This window comes from Aegilops tauschii, chromosome 5 (assembly GCF_002575655.3).
Source record: "Aegilops tauschii subsp. strangulata cultivar AL8/78 chromosome 5, Aet v6.0, whole genome shotgun sequence".
Taxonomy (NCBI): Eukaryota; Viridiplantae; Streptophyta; class Magnoliopsida; order Poales; family Poaceae; genus Aegilops; species Aegilops tauschii.
The window spans coordinates 467,161,978-467,178,071 of NC_053039.3; positions in this window are offsets into that span (position 1 = coordinate 467,161,978).

Here is a 16,094-nt window from a genome sequence, read left to right on the forward strand (position 1 = left end):
AAATTGTCCTCCTCGTTGTAAGCCGATGCGGACGCGTGAACCGGTCGCGAGGGGGGCGGGCGAGTCGTCTGTGGCGCTGTAACGCGGCGCGGACGAGCGAGTCGGCCGGCGCGTTGATGTAAACTGTACCATGACACGCCTGTCCGTGAAGCCGCGCGGTACAGTCGAACGTGCATCCGTGGTATAACACCACCCCCTTTTTTTAATAGTCGCCCTGCATAAAAACATTATAGGCAGAGTAATTTTTGTCGGATGAATTAACATGTACTGATAAAATACATAGGAAAAATAACACCTGGTATTCTTTGTCGGATGCTGCGCTGGATAATGCATAGTGTTGCTTTTGTTTTTGACAGAAGAGTTGATTGGTTCTGTGTCTTCTAGTGCCTGAGGTATCCACATGATCTTCTCCTCCCTTTTTTTGTAAGGAATAATGGTCCTGATCCGCTTTGCAGCAGCGCACTGCTCCTGGACCGCGGCAGCACCCACGGGTCGATGATAGCGGCAGACCGCTTAACGTGGGGTCGACAGAAGCAGAAGTGACCCAGCGTGCGTCGGTTCAATTGTACAACAGCGGCGACAGTAGGGCCTAGGCCGGCTTACAACGAAGGTGAGATCGGACTCCCCACCTTTTTCTTCAAGCGGCAACCAGCAGGAGAGCATGCCTGAGGGCAGCGGCTCAGAGGCAAAACCAGGCAGGGGCGACTCGAGGCGCGGTAAGCTGTGCGGGTCAAATGGGGACGGGCGTGGGCGGTAAACCGACGTGAGCAGATGGCAGCGGCTGACTGTAGTGGTGAACCGGCGCGCGAGGAGCAGCAGTACTGAATCAAGGCGGCGACCAAGGCCGGACTGGCTCGGGCGATTCAACCATGCAGCTATGGGGGCGCCTGCGGGCATGGCCTCGGCGGCTCAGAACGACAGCAGTGACCCAGCAAGAGCCCCCCGTCCACGGAGACCGGACCCATGACTTAAACCACTTCCAGGTCGTAGGGGTTTCTGGATCCACATGTTAGTAACTTTTCCTTCCCTTGAATCTTGAATTGGCTTCCTTGTGTGTTTTTCAACCCCGTTTTTGTCAGTCGAGTTATGTCCTTCCAAAACTGTTGCATGCTAGTGCTAGTACTAGTACTGGTTCTTGGCAGTGAAATAAAAATTGGACTTTGCTTCACGTGGGGAGTAGCAAGGCTATGGTGGAATCGGTCTTCTCAAACACGACCTGTCAGCTCAATGAATTGGATGTGCGTTGGAACCAAGAAAAAATACGTGTCAGGCCGGGCCGACTCCTTCAATTAGCAGCAGCAGAAAATCTTGTCAGTCTTGGCGATTTTTTGGGGCGGTGGCCGTACGGTTTGCAGGACATAACAAAGACGGAAACAGGTGGATGATAGTGACAGCAGCCTAGAGTCCGTGGCGGAAGCTGATTCCCTGGGGCAACTCAGAATAGATGCTGTGACTCGTGGCTCCAACACGGATTCGAGGGCGAAGACGAAGTTTAACCACGGAGGCAGCGCTCGAGTCTTTGGTCGAGGCGGCAAACAACAAAACCTCGAGTCCATGGAATTGACCCGGTGAAGAGGAGGCAACTTGCTCGAGGTGCGGCGGTTTAAGGTGAAATGCGATGAGTATGCCCGCGAGGCGGGTGTCGGCGGCGGCTTGGAACAAATTGGCCTTGTTCATGTTGATGATTTGCACCCATTGGATTTCGGTGAACCAACACTGCACCAAACCAATCCTTCGGCATCTTCTCTGATAATCTCGCCAACCAACCAGATGAACTCCACTAATAAATAATTTCTGATTTTGATCAAAACTGATATAGATCCTTTCAAAACCGACTTTTCTTCATCCGGAAATTTGTGACCTTCTCTAATCCCTGGAAGAGATCCCTCCAAGAACTCAACACCATCGTGCGGAGTTGCCCCACGGTGGGCGCCAACTGTCGTGGTTTTGTCACGGCAGATGTCCTTAGAGTCAGGACTTAGTCGCGAGGCCAACGCATCTATGTGGTAGCTTGAGAGGGGTTGAGCGGAATCGAGAGACGCAACACAAGACAAGGATTTAGACAGCTTCGGGCCCCGGGAAACATCATCCGGTAATAACCCTACATGTTGTTTGAGGCTAGATCTCATTACACTCATGAGGGAGTCGCCGTAAACCGGCTCTCCTTTAATTGTGTCTAGCCCTAGAGATTATTGATTGTTGCATGTCCCTCTTTGGGGAGCCCTGCCCCTCCTTATATATGTTGAAGGGGCGGGTTACATGTGGAGTCCTATTAGGATTAGGACTAGTCTATCTCTAATACAAACCGGATACAAGTCCAGGTCTTAACTCCTTGTAAGACAAATATTCCTCACGCCTTTCCTTGTAAACCGGCCCACCATAGTATGAATCAGCCTTCATGAACCGCCCGTTGGGCCACTAGGTCTTGTCGCTCCTCTGACCTACCTGTCGGATTACCAATGAATCGTAAACCGCCAGGTCCAAACGGGTCGCCAGTGGATTGTCAATTCTCAGCCGGGTCTCAAGTAAACCGCCAAGTCCGGCCGGGTTATACTTCCGGCCGGTTTACGCTGCGGGGTATATCCCCGGCAAAAGCCATATGCCTCCCACCGCTTTACAAACAATTCCCATTACTTGGCCCTTTGCGGTCTGGGGGCTTGATATGGTCGAACCCCTTAAAGGAGGAAGCCATAAGAAAAAATATCTGCTGGTCATGGTAGATAAATTCACCAAGTGGATAGAGGCCAAACCAGTTAAAACGGCCGAAGCCGGACCAGTGATAGACTTCATATCTGGCGTCATGCGCCGTTACGGTGTCCCACATAGTATTATCACCGATAATGGTTCCAATTTTATAGCCGATGAAGTGAAAACCTGGTGTGCTAACCTGGGCATTAAGCTCGATTACGCCTCCGTCTACCACCCACAAACAAACGGTCAAGTCGAACGAGCTAATGGTCTTATTATGAGCGGCATTAAGCCTAGACTAGTGCGGTCTTTGAAAGAATCAGACAAGCACTGGGTTGAGGAGCTCGACTCCGTACTCTGGGGGCTGCGGACCACGCCCAATCGCACTACAGGATACACACCTTTCTTCATGGTGTACAGCGCAGAGGCCGTGTTACCCTGCGACATTATTTATGACTCACCTCGAGTGCGCATGTATGAAGAGAGAGAGAGAGAGAGAGAGAGGCCGAGCTTGATCGGCAGGACAACTTAGATGCCCTGGAGGAGGAGCGCGACGTTGCAAAAGCCCGTTCTGCATTTTATCAACAACAGGCTCGCAGGTATCAAAGCAGAGAGGTGCGGGCCAAGACTTATAATGTTGGCGACCTTGTCCTACGCTTGCCAGAGAATAAAAAGGACAAACTCAAGCCCAAGTGGGAGGGTCTCTTCATCATAGATGAAGTTTTCACTGGAGGAGCGTACCGCATGCATGATGCATCGGACAATCGCTTAGAGCCGAACCCATGGAATGCCGCCAGACTCCGAAGATTCTACGCCTAGAGCCGGACTCTTTGTTCATCTTCTTCTCCCTTTGTTTCCATTATTTTTTTCCTCTCTTTAACCTTTTTTCTAGCTTTAAGCTCTTGCGCGGCTAAACCGCGCACCTATGACGTACACATCTTTAAATGTACACGCTCATAATACCTGGGGGCTTCTCTTACAGAAGCTTATTATTATTATTATTATTCTTTTACGAGCATCAAGCTCCCCACATATGTGTCTTTCTTTCTCATATGTACCTTTTCTCCGCCATTATATGCACCGTTATGACTTAAGTTTTGGCCAAGCTGGGTTGCCTGGCTCCTGTGCTTATGCCCTATGTTCCCGTTTGTTCGGCTAGGGCATAAAGGGAGAACCTCTACGATTGTTACAACCGGGTCATCCGGACGTGTACCTCAGACTGGGTGAAGCCGAAAGCTAGCGTTCTTAAGGGAATATTCGGTCGGTGGACTAAAGATGTTTTACACTCACTACATTATGAACCCCCAGATGTTACAAATACTGCGATTTTTCGATCACAGTTCGGACATGCATACTAACGCATGTTCACCCAGGGAAAGGAACCCTTAACGGAACTATTCTCCCTGGAAGATGTTTCTTACAATTAAATGTAATATAACATATCTAGCCGGATACAACTTGTCTGTTCAAGCAACTATGACCCCTACGCCTGGTTTCCACGCATACACTGGTCCATATGGCCGCTTTGGTATTCGGAAACACTCCGTACCTTCGGGTCCAGAGGTCGAAGCGAAAAGGTCTACCATGACATTCATTTTACAATCCGGCTAGGGACAATTATGTCAATTGAAGTACATAGTCACTTGGACTCAAAAACTTCTTCCTCTATGTCGTCTAACAGGCTGTCTAGCTTACAATCCTGTTGGGAATATTTGGCGGCTACCTTTACTTGGTCACATACCAAACTAACCGGATTTTCTTTTCCATCTGACCTCAACGGTCCGACCCGGGCCATATGATTCGGATCAAGCTTGGTGTACCGTGTTTTTACCATGGCCCAGGCCTCTCGCGCACCTTCTCGGCAGGCCGATATCTTCCATAGTCGGAAGCGCCGCCGAGCTCCTTGGAATAGCTTTGCAAGCTCCTCCATGCTTCCCAGAGGAGAGGCGGATGGCCACAAAGCTTTGGCAACGCTCCGCATTGCTTGCCGAACTCGTTCGTGCAGTTGTGACGGCTCTTGCAGCAGGTCGCCTTGAGAACCGGACATTTCCTCTTCAGGGCGGCCAGTCAGCATACCTGCAGACATAAATCTGTCAGACCATTTCTTCGCTGAAATATATGGAGGGGAGTTCAAAAGCATACTGAATATGCCGCCTCGTAGCCTCTTATTCTCCTTTACGGCGCTAGCCAGCTGAGCTCGTACGTCTTTCAGCTCTTCGCCTAGCAGGGTGTTGGAATCCTGCAGCTTGTTTTTATCATCTCTGACTTGTGTCAGCACACGTTCGCCCGCGGCCAGTTGCCTTTTGGCCTCTTGTTCTCCCGCCTGCGTGACTTTCAGTGCCCCTTCCAGTTGATCTGTTGATCCTGTCATCAGAAACACATCAGTATTAACATTACTGGTATATGATTGCATTTTTCTGGATGGAAGGGAATATTACCAGGCGTTGCCTTCTTGGATTTCTCCAGTTCGGCGGTAACCGCAGCCAGCCGGGTCTGACACTTTTCCAGCTCTTGCGACAACAGGCTATTCTGCTCCGTGAGTGCATGATTATACAATGATCCTAAAATCAGTTGTATCAACTGCTTCAAGTCTCGGGGGCTACTCGTATATGATTATCAAATCTGTACTCACATGCATATCTTTTAAATGCTGGTCCGTGGCTCTGGCAAGCCCATCTCGAGCAGCTCGGATGTATGCATCGGCCGAGTTGAAGGCATTGAATGCCTCTTCTGAAAGTCGGGGTCGCGAAGAGCGGCCTTCCGGCGCCGATGATTCATGGCACTCTCCACTTCGGAGTTCGTGACAGACACGTCATCCGAATCCTCTGCGGAAGGACAATTTGGCGTCACTCCTGTGTTAGCCCCCGTCCTTAAGGCAGGGTCTGAAACCTGGCTAGTGGAGGCGCGACCGGCAGGATCCCCGGACATAGTCCGACGAACACTCTTCCTGAGAAGACACAATGGACAAGATCATAGTTCGGTGTGACTGCCAAGGGGCATATTTAAAAAACGATACCTCTTTGATGAAGGCTCGGCCGTATTTTCATTTGCCTTCCTCTTCGAAGGTTTGCCCGTCGGGGGCGTCGCTCTCTTACGAGTCGCCTCCGGTGTGGCATAGCGCGCCGAGCGCCTCCCCTTTGGAGCACGAGACAGTGCGGTGGGTGAGGCAGAATAAGGAAGCTCTTTCGGGGGAGATGTCTCCTGAGTACTTACATGTGAGGCAAGAAGGAGGCTGGGATAGTCGGCTATGATGGCCACTTCTGTGCCATCGTAGCTCGCCTGGTAAAATACTCCCTCCTCAAGCTCTACAAATATGTCCGGATCCTCTTCGAATCCGGGGTCAAGATCCCGATTATGGTCCTTCAGCTGTGGAGCAGGACTATAGATCCCCTCGACGACCTTTCGCCATTCCTGATCCAAATGAACGGGTTAGTGTCAACTAAAAGCGACTCAGGGAGAGGATTGAGTAAAGTGGTGGGATTAAAACTCACCCAACTAGGAGGATTGTACATGGAAAATCCCTCTCGGCACTTAAGCCGGGAGGACTCCTCTTTTTCCCTTTTATACAGATCGGCCAGTATTGTGGCCAGGGCGGTGGGGGAATCCGGACCCTTTTGTCCGCAGCGTGAGGCGTCATCTTCCCCATTGTACTGCCACATTGGGAGCCCCCTAAATTGGAGCGGCTGAACCCCTCGTGCTATGGAAGTGGCCATTACCTCGACTATTGTTAGTCCGGACTGGGCGAGTGTCCTTATCTTGCCTATTAGTTGCCGGACTTCCGCATTATCCTCCTCCTCGAGACTCCGAGGGCGCCAGCTGTGGTGTTTCTTTAATGGAGCACTGGAAATTTCAGGAAGACCCATGCGGATTGGGTCGAGGAGTGCGACGTCCTCGATATAGAACCACTCTGAGGGCCACTCTTCGGATGCCTTCTTCGGTGTGCCGGATAGATACCCGGTCCCGGCTATGCGCCATACTTCGGCACCGCCCACCTCGAATACCGATCCCTCTTGGGTGCGAGGGACAAGGCATAATAGCTTTCTCTATAAATCAAAATTGGCCTCACAGCCTAGGAATAGCTCGCAAAGAGCAACAAAACCCGCAATATGCGGGATTGAGGCCGGTGTGAGGTTGTGCAACTGGAGGCCATAATACTCCAGGAGTCCTCAGAGGAGGGGGTGGATTGGAAATCCGACGCCCCTCAACAAGTAGAAAATGAAGCACACCCGTTCCGCCCCTGGTTGGATTGGGGAAATTTTCTGCTAGGGCTTCGCCAGAGAAGGAGGTCAATCCTGCCCGAACAGGGACTAGATCCGCAGGGGGGAGGAATCCCTGCGTTTGAAGCTTAACCAGTTGATCATGGGATACTAAGCATCTCTCCCAGTCGCCTTTTTCGGAGCTGTGGGGGTGAGAGGGAGAGCTGGGAACGCTAGCCATGTTGGAATGCTTTCTCCTGGCAATCTCTAAGGATTTTCCGTTGGATGTGGAATGGGATCTGAGATCCAATCTCTTTAAATAGATGCCTTTCTTACGTGGCCGGGGTGTTATGTGCAAAAAATACCCTGACCTCTCGTATTCGCTCGACACGTGGAAGAAGAAGCAATGGAGGCACAGAAGCCGAGGGGCATGACATTAAATCACAAGCCGAATACATCTCTCTAAGTCAGGTGCTTTGAAGTAATCGGAGGAGGAACCCGCCTTGCAATGCTGAAGACAGTCTGCGCGCCGGACACCTCATCATTGAAGCCTGGTTCGGGGGCTACTGAGGGAGTCCTGGATTAAGGAGTCCTCGGGCGTCCGGCCTATGTGATGTGGGTCGGACTGATGGGCCACGAAGATACAAGACAGAAGACTCTCTCCCGTGTATGGATAGGACTCTCCTTTGCGTGGATGGCAAGCTTGGCGTTCAGATATGAAGATTCCTTTCTCTGTAACCAACTTTGTACAACCCTAGTCCCCTCCGGTGTCTATATAAACCGGAGGGTTTAGTCCATAGAGGCGATCACAATCATACATGCTAGACTTCTAGGGTTTAGCCATTACGATCTCGTGGTAGATCAACTCTTGTAATCCTCATATTCATCAAGATCAATCAAGCAAGAAGTAGGGTATTACCTCCGTCGAGAGGGCCCGAACCTGGGTAAACATCATGTCCCCCGTCTCCTATTACCATCGACCCTAGATGCACAGTTCGGGACCCCCTACCTGAGATCCGCTGGTTTTGACACCGACAGCTGCACCAGTACCCAAGACACAGAAGTGGATGGGGGTGCCATCAAGTCAGGGGCTGCTCCATCAAATCCCAAGATTGCCCCCAAGGTTGTTGCTGCTGCTCAAGCTTCTAAGCATGCAGCACCCAAGAGGTCAACTAGAAGCATACCAGTTGTTGAGAAGAACAAGGCCCCAGTGCCTGAAATGGAAGAAGAAGAAGAAGAAGAAGAAGAAGAGCCTCAAGTGCTCAGAAAGCTCAAACCAAAGATTCCTGATCATGATGACAATCATCCAGTTACTGAGAACATGAAGGAAAGAAAAGATGCATGACTCAGATTATGGAGACAGTCAGACCCCTATGTTGTGGGAAGAAGAACTGTTGTGGACTACATGTTTCACACTAAGGAACAGCAGGACTTCTATGAGATAGTCCTCTTGGACAAGAAGCCCATTGTGTGTGACATGAGATGGGTAGACTAGAAATACATTGACAACAATGAAGATCACTTTCCTGGAGTTCATGAGAGCTTCAGACTCAATGGAGTTGACACATTTGTTGGCCAGAATTTGACAAAATGGAATGATGAGATGGTGATGCAGTTCTATTCCACTACACACTTTTACCGAGATGGAAGGATAGTCTGGATGACTGATGGTACTAGGTACCAATCTACTATTGGTGAGTGGGCCAAGCTTATCAATGCCCCTGAAGAGCATGAGGATGACACTGATGTCTATGCCAAGCGCAAGAAAGATCACAACTCCATGGCCAATATGTACAAGGAGATACTTGACAAGGCCTTGGAGACACACAAGCTAGGCTCAGTATATTACTTGTTGTCTGGTTTGGCCACCATGAACACTATATTGAGGCACACTTTGTTGCCCAAGTCAGGAGATCACAAGATGATCAGAGGCCACTCCATCAACTTGCTTCAGATGTTTGATGTGCCACAAAAATTTAAAGTGATGAGTTTGATTGTTGAGACTATCAAGAGAACTGCAGCAGATCAGAAGAGATCATGTGGCTATGCTCCACACATTCAGATGCTCATAAATTCCAAGATGGGCGCATGCACATATTTGTTGGACAGAGAGCACCTTCCCTTGAGGCCTGATTTTGAGGATAACACTGTTGTGATGGATGCTTCACATCCAACTTCTGTAGGGGCTCAAGAGAAGAGATAGAAGGCACAGGCTGAAAAAGCTTCAAAGATCCCAGACCCTTCTGCGGTCAATCTCAAGACCAAGCAGGACCATCTCAGCTATCTGCTTGAGGCCACTGTGAGAATGGGGAAAGGACTAGCTACCCTAACTCGAAATCAAGAGAGCCTTGAGAGGATATTTGAGACAAATCTACATGACTTGGATGTCAAAGTCACTGAGATTCAGAATTCAGTTGAAAATATACAAGAAAAACTTGAGGACAGGAGTGACAGGACAACCACATATGCTTATCAGAGGGTGCCTAGAGCACAAAGGTCTGCAGCAGTGCCAGTGACAAACACTAGGGCTACAACCTCAGCTCCTGCAGCCACAGCCTCAGTTGCCCCTCCAGTTCCTCAGACGTCAGCCGAAGTCTTCCCAGATGCTATTCTCCCCATGCCATCTTCGCACTCCGGATCTCCCGGAGATCAAGCTTAGAGTGCCGTATAGCACTATGCATTTTTGAGCTTTTTGGTAACTTGTTGCCAAAGGGGGAGAAAGTGTATAGATCATAGGCTTCGAGAGAGAGTGTTTTGCTTTCTTTTGTCTCTCTTGCTACTTTATTTGCTTGCTTGTTTGGTTGATACTCTACTTATGTGTATGTGAGATACTTATATGTTCATGTGCTTGATCATATCATACTTTAATGCTTGTGCTTGAATGATGATATTCTATCTCTCATGTATGATCATTCACATCTTGTCTTGGTAATGAGTGCATATTTCATATTCTATCATTTTGAGCGCTCCACCAAGATGTATGTGACATGGAAGAGTAACCCATGATCCTAATCGATTGTGCATTTGCATTCAAAAGCACATTTTAAATAATGCACAAATTTAGGGGGAGCTCTTGCTTATCACATACTTCTCAAAGTGACGATGTACTTCTTTTATACTATAATTTGTCGAAGCTTTGATCTATATGTTGTCAACAATTACCAAAAAGGGGGAGATTGAAAGTGCAACTAATCCCCGAGTGGTTTTGGTAATTCATAACAACATATAGCTCATTGAACTAATATCCATTTAAGATTAATGTCTCAGAAAGTTCAATGATTGGTATGGCGTGGACTAGAGATGTGGACCCCTCAAAATGCTAAGGACACATATTGGCAAGAGCTCAAGACTCTACATTTTCATTTTAGTGATCCAAGATCACATTGAGTCCATAGGAAAAGCCAATACTATTAAAAGGGGATGAGGTGTTGCTTAATGGCTTGCTTGCTCAAAATGCTTAGTGATATGCTCCAAAAGCCGCAACCATTTTCTCATTTCCACATATATCCTAAACCTAAAGTCAAACTCGGCGCCACCGAGTTCACTTGACATAGCCATATCCAGAAACCCTAATCAGTTCGGTCTCACCGATAGGGATCTCGGTCTCACCGAGATGGGATTGCAAACTCTCTGTTTCCCTTCGTAACGTTTCGGTCTAACCGAGATGAGCGATCGGTCCCACCGAGTTGGCAGTGCAAACTCTCTGTTTCCTTTTCGTAACGTTTCGGTCTCACCGAAATGAGCGATCGGTCCCATCGAGTTTGCCTGACCAAATCTCTGTTTGCTTATTACTGAAATCGGTCTCACCGAGTTCATGTGATCGGTCTCACCGAGATGAAGTTTCGCCCTAACCCTAGCACATCGGTCCCACCGAGTTGATCATGTCGGTCCCACCGAAATTCCTAACGTTCACATTTTAAACCAGGTCGGTCTCCTCGAGTTTCACTATTCGGTCTCACCGAGTTTGGTAAATTGTGTGTAACAGTTAGATTTTATGTGGATGCTATAAATACCCCTCCACCCCCTTCTCCATTCAAGAGAGAGCCATCAGAACATGCCTACACTTCCACTACTCATTTGCTGAGAGAGAACCACCTACTCATGTGTTGAGACCAAGACATTCCAATCCAACCACAAGAATCTTGATCTCTAGCCTTCCCCAAGTTGTTTTCCACTCAAATCATCTTTTCACCATATCCAAATCTGTGAGAGAGAGTTGAGTATTGGGGAGACTATCATTTGAAGCACAAGAGCAAGGAGTTCATCATCAACACACCATCTATTACCTTTTGGAGAGTGGTATCTTCTAGATTGGTTAGGTGTCACTTGGGAGACTCCATCAAGATTGTGGAGTTGAACCAAGGAGTTTGTAAGGGCAAGGAGATCGCCTACTTCGTGAAGATCTACCCAAGTGAGGCAAGTCTTTCGTGGGCGATGGCCATGGTGGGATAGACAAGGTTGCTTCTTCGTGGACCCTTCATGGGTGGAGCCCTCTATGGACTCGCGCAACCACATGGATGTACGATAGCACCACCTATCGGAACCATGCCAAAAATATCCGTGTCTACATTGCGTTTGCCTCCTCCAAACTCCTCCCTTTTACCTTCATATGCAATGATTTACATTCTGCTGCTATACTCTTATAATTGCATGTGTATGTTGATTGCTTGACTTGTGTTAAGTTGCTAAAATCTGCCAAAACATAAAATTGGGAAGAGGCTAGATTTTTATTTGGTCAAGTAGTCTAATCACCCCCCCTCTAGACATACTTCCAATCCTACAGTTTTCAATTTAACCTTTGGATATGCTAACTACTACAATACAGTTTAGGTCTTTCATAAATTCTTAGCTTTATTATCGTCGCCTATGATTGAATACCAGCACCACATTGTTTTTCTAGTCCTAGAATATCTAATCTCGAAATAAACGCGCACACACATAGCCCCACACCTGCTTTGGTGCTCACACAACGTCTACCCATGCATGTTGGAAGAATAATTCACCTTAAACATGTGGTAGACGTGGATGAAACCGCTCTCACATACGAATTGCCAAGGAGGCCAGGGGCGTTCTCCTCTAGCCAAGTGCGAGTATTGCAAAAGGCTTATAAGTCCATGTACAGTGTAAAGGTGCTAAGAAAAATAAGTCAACTTTTTCTCAAGCATAAGTGCTTATTTTATAGCATGGATGCCCAACCCCAATTAAATGTCTACCATCTATAAATAAGCATTGTCGCTTTGGCAAAACCAATTTACTTGTCTAAGAACTTCTCTAAGTACATTGCAGTCACTGGCGGAGGACCCCTTTGGGAAAGGTAGGGCGGTGGAGTACAAAATTTTCTATATACCTATGTGTACACATTGCGACAGGACTAGCTAGAGTTTCGTTGATTTTTTTGTTTGAGGAATAATAGGAGGGTCGGTTGCTGGTTCATAACTTCATACGAGCCAGCAACATGACTCACTCCAGTCGCACACGACAAATCGATCAAGCCAACCCCAATATATGCACAAAGCTGACACATGCTCCCAATTATAGTGACACAAGCCACGACACGAACCCTAGGTAGCGGACAACGATCGATGGCGAGCTAGCGAACAAAGTGCACGATGTCACTCTCCTATCCCGCCGCACGACTATTGCTTCAACGCGATGACGTGGACAGCACCACGGCTCCAGGTGCGCGCGAGCGCCGCATCATGGCCTCTGCCTCACCGGGATAGCCACCATCATATCTCTATTTTAGGTTGGTTTTCTATTTAAATATGTTCATGGAAATATAAGGACCCTCTTTGATTCGTAGGATTCTCAAAACACGGGAATAGAAAAAATAAAGGATTAGAGTGGCATGCTCACTTGAGTCTCATAGGATTAGTAGAGAGTGTTTGATGCCACGGGAAAAACAAAAGTGAAAAAAAAAGGTTGGAGTGGATGCTAGATTTCCAATGAAATATGGTACACATGATTTCGTAGGAAAAATTCTTATTGGATTCAATCCTATGAATCAAACGATCAATGTAGGAAAATTTACGAAGGATTCTAACCATGTAAAAATCCTATGGTATTCCTTTGAATCAAAGGAGCTCTAAGTGTGTAGTATTGACTATATTGGTTTTGCATCAAAGGCTTGCCCCCACTTAAATTTTATTTCGTCATCAGCCACTGCTTCATTGTGCAACCTCTTCTATGGTTAAGGAGCTGCTCGGCAGTCCTCCAGCTCCCTGAAATCTGAGAATCTGTGGAGCTCCATTTTCCCATCTACAGCTCCACCAACTCCTGAAGCGGACTTGGGAGTGGGAGAGTCTTCGAACAGGCCCCAAATATAAGATATTTTTGCAATTTAAATAGGATATTGCTAACGTGTGTCAATGCAACAAGCCAACAAGGAATGTCCATGGCGGGCAGCGGGCTGCGGCAACCTGCTCATGCCGTCGCCGGCTCCTCACCACCCGCGCCAAAGAAGGGCAATGCATCGTAATTTTCTCGAATTTTGAGGAACAACCCTCCACGTCACCAGCATCCGCGATAGCCGGAGACCTCCATTTGTGCGTGGCGAGGGCGAGACAGCCGAGCCGAGACGGCCACACACACGAAGCAGTTAACGACTTTTTTGTCCTTTGTGTTTTCTACCCGACGTTCTGTGTTCGTAGCAGTGCGATCATCTCCTTTCCTTCTTTTTTAATCTCACAAGTTGATTAGCTTCAGATGTTTTATCGTCCAAAGACAAAAGTGCAGCAAGGCCAAGGTAACTACCTCGACTAGTGTGATTCTTGGCCTCCTCGGCGGTATCCTATGCATCGTTCACTTTCTTTATGAAGTTCTGATCCGTGATGGGGTTCCATGTGCACAACCCTACCTATTTTTTTCTGGAAAGAATGCATGTTATATGGGCATATGTAATACCGTCCCCGCAACCGCCAGACCGAGTCGTTCGGACTTTTTTTTTCATCCAACACAGTGTCGCAAGAGTCCGCATACAGGTCCGCATGTCATAATTCCTGTAAATCGAAAGCAAACCTGCGGAAGGTTTGTCCGCTTGATCAATCAAAAGCCATCAGGTACCCTTCTCTTCTCTGTCCGTGCAAAGCCACCCCTAATTGACAGAAAGTTGTTGCTGTTTTGGTGGAATGAGAACTATTGAGGCCCTCTTTGATTTGTGGGATTTTCAGAAGGAAAAATACTGTGTCCACTTGAATTCTATAAGATTAGCAAAGATTGTTTGATGCCACGGGGGAAACAAAGACATTGTAAAAAGAAGTTGGAGTAGATGCTAGAATTTAAATGAAATATAGTACACTAAAAAAATTCCTATAGGATTCAACCGTAGGAATCCAATGACTAACGTAGGAAAAAATCATAAAGATCCTAACCATCCAAAAAAACCTATGCAATTCATTCGAATCAAAGGAGCCCCAAATCTTCCAACGTGGCGGAAGGTTGTTTGGCTAGCATTTGGATTTGCCGAAAGGCTTGCTTATGCGACCGGCTAGCTATCTCACGGAGGGCAACAAGTTTTTTTTTTAAGTTATTAGAGGTGGACGTCTAAGGTATAGGGTTGGATACTCGGCTCCTATATTTGTATGCATGTCCGCATCCGCAAATGTATAGTGAGTCCGATTTGAGGGACGACATTGAAGATGCCCTTACTCAGTAGGTTTGGTTACATTGCGACACCCAACACCAAGGCACACAAAAGTGCACCCGTGGGTTCTATCATAACTAGTCATGAAATGGCTTGCAAATTTGTGGCTCTGTACATGGGTAATACAAGCCTCTCTTTCTAAATGCTTCAGGTTGATCTCTCCTGTCTCTCTCCCACTTCTGCCTTATCTTACTTACCACACCATCATGCATGACCCAACCTTTGTCTCAATTCCCCCGTCTCAAAGTGTCTACTCCTCTTTGGGTTTTTTCATTCAACTCCATCCAACAATGAACCATCATGAAAGGCTTGTTCTCAAGATGATGTTACAAAGTATTCACCAACCCCATATGGCAAAAATCACACAATAATGCAAGAAATGAAACAAACAAGAAAGAAGATGGTCAATGTGGAGGAGACAAAACTTACATGTCTATTGACTCAAATGCCACTTTGGTTCCTATTCATCACTCAAGCATAGTTACCACACAAACTTGTTGTTGAACTCTTGGGTGCGGCCCATCTATGTTGGGAAGAGCTCTCATCGCGGTTGATATGGATTGGATGCAGTTCCATGCAGTGCTTGTGCTCATGGTTCCCCATTATTTCAAGCCCTTTTGTTCGATTTCATATATTGGATCCCTACCTCTGTTCAATCAAGCTTGACACAACAAGACATTTTCTTTGCTTGAGTAAGCATTTTGTCTCTTCATCACTTTCCTTTTTGAGTGCCTGAGGATTGCCCAACATCAGACAAAGGCGAATTTTAATCATCATCTCCCAAATAGGAGGATCTTGCCTATCAGTGATCATGTGCACCATGAAGGAGCCCTAAACATGCATTACAATGGAAGTAGCATACTAAACTTGGTCCAAAAAATACTGGCAAAAATAACATGCAGATTTGGTTGAGGCATATCCTCAAACAATGGTGATGTTTGCCGCCGAGCTTGTAAATGTTGTCCGTGATTGTTGGAGCTATGACGACTCGTATGCCAGGTTCGGGGAGGTGCCCGGGTCTTGTGTTGGGCCGTTCGGGACGCTCAACCACTGTGAAAGCCGGAACACCATCGGGTGTGGGCGTGGAGGACACTACCGAAGCGGATGCGATGAACTTCAAGTGATGACCTCCTTCGCCGCAGTTTTCTCGCGATCGCGCTAGCAGCCACACCCTCGCAACCGATCTTTTCCTGTTTCGCCGGTGCAACAGTAGGAACCCCACCAAATTGGCCGACCCAAGGTCCATGGCGGCGGGCATACGTCGGCGGCTAGGATGGACGAGGAAGGCGGCGGCGCAAATGCAAAAAAAGGAAGGACTAGCGCGGGAAGGGGGTCGATTTAGACAATTGAAACGGATTTGAGGTGGATCCAATCTATACTTGGAGTAGTCCGGATAGATGGCCAAGTCCGGTTAAAGAGCACTTTTCTGGTCTGTCCCACGCACAAACAGGGAATGGATTCGGTTAGAAATGCTCAAAAAGACATGCTGCCAGCTGCAGTTCGAAGCAGAGCGAGCAAAGCAAAGCAAAGCCAAGCCAGGAACGAGGCCAGAACGGGAAAACCGCACC